This window comes from Dioscorea cayenensis, chromosome 20 (assembly GCF_009730915.1).
Source record: "Dioscorea cayenensis subsp. rotundata cultivar TDr96_F1 chromosome 20, TDr96_F1_v2_PseudoChromosome.rev07_lg8_w22 25.fasta, whole genome shotgun sequence".
NCBI classification, from domain to species: domain Eukaryota; kingdom Viridiplantae; phylum Streptophyta; class Magnoliopsida; order Dioscoreales; family Dioscoreaceae; genus Dioscorea; species Dioscorea cayenensis.
This window is the reverse complement of record NC_052490.1, coordinates 23,966,501-23,968,404: the sequence shown is the minus strand read 5'-3', so window position 1 is coordinate 23,968,404 and position 1,904 is coordinate 23,966,501.

Here is a 1,904-nt window from a genome sequence, read left to right as displayed (position 1 = left end):
TGTAGGAAAACATAGGATTAGGGTTTTGATTAGAAATTAGCAGACATTCCAAAAACAAATGGTAGGATTATTGTTTGATTAAAAAATATGACACATTAAAAAAAAGAATACATGAAATGAAGGTTTTGATTCAAAATGTTAAAATAGGAGACATTCTGAAAAGAAAACATAGGATTAGGATATTACTTTATAATATAGTTGGCATTGCAAAAAGAAATAAAATAATTAGGGTTTTGATTTAAAACTGAAAAATATTACACATTCCATAAAGAAAACATACAATTATTTTTTTTTATTAAAAAAAGCAGGCACTCCCAACAGAAAACATATTATTAGGGTTTTGATTGAAAAATGATAAATAGTAGACATAGGACTCAGGTTTTGATTGAATGATAGGAGGCATTCAGAAATGAAAATATAGGATTAGGGTTTTTATTTAAAACTATGATTCATTTAGAAAAGAAAACATAGGATTAGGGTTTTCATTGAAAATATGAGACATTACTAGAAGGAAATATAGGATTAGGGTTTTGATTAAAAATCAAAATATAGGAGGCACTTCCAAACATAGCACTAATCCTATATTTTCTTTTTGGAATGCCTCCTATTTTTAATAGGAGGTCTTCCCAGAAGAAAACATAGTATTAGTATTTTCAATGAAAAATAGGAGGCATTATGAAATAAAAACATAATATTAAATTTTTGAATCGAAACCCTAATCCTAAGTTTTCTTTTCAAAAAATTAGGATTCGGCTTTTGAAAGATAGGATTCCGAATTTGATTGAAAAATATTAGACATTCCGAAAAGAAAACATTAGATTATGGCTTTGATTAAAAATTATTACAAATTCCTAAAACAAAAGATAGGATTAGGGTTTTGATCCCAAAAAATTAGACATTTCAAATAGTAAACAAATTGTTATGGATTTGATTCAAAACTAGAAAGTAGGACACAGTCTAAAAAGAAAATAAAGGATCCAAGTTTTGAAAGATTGGATTCAGGTTTTGATTGAAAGATAGGAGACATTCTAAAAAGAAAACACAGGATTAGGGTTATGAGTCAAATACAGTAGGCATTCTGATGTTAGGAAATGTCTATAATAGGAGTGGCTCCTGATGAGTGCACTTTGTATACATGTTTTTATAGCCTAAATCTATCATTTTGCTTGTTCTCAAGTATACTTTTATGGAAAAGCAGTGCCATTGTGGGTATTTTTCTTATATTTCTAAGAATAGGGGCTCGATGTAATTTGGAGTGAAATTAGGAAGAAAATGAGAGAATACTCAAAAAGATTTCAAGTACTCAAGCTGGACACGGGTTGGACACGCTCGTGTCATGCCCACTGAATATCTCAGGTTGATGTTGTTACAGCAAGAAACCTATGTAGAAGGGCGCTTCCAATCTTGACATGGTTAAGACACGATCGTGCCCATGCCACTGAAAAAATCAGGCCATAGGCAATTTTATTGAATAATAGATAACACGCGCTGGGTGCTCCTGACACGCTTGTGTCACATCATCGCACAGTCAAAACACGACCATGTCCCTTCTATTGAACTTTTCAGGATGAGGCATTCCATTTCACTCAGTTCTCTCCTGACATGACACGGTCTAGACATGGTCGTGTGCAGACCGTGTCAAGCCTTAATCCTCTCTTTGTAACTCTAGTTTTTATGGTTTCCCCTCTATATTTGTTCAGGGATCTACTTCTCCACCGGGAGGACATTGATAAGAGTGAAGATCAAGCTTATCCACACCTTTTAAGGCATCAAGAAGCAAGTTGGAAGCATAAGGAAAATGGTGCTTGCACACAGAGTTTGACATTGGAGGCAAATCTCAAAGAGTATGGAGTCATGTCTTCTTTCTTTTGATCTAGTATTGTACCCACCCATGAGGGGCTAGC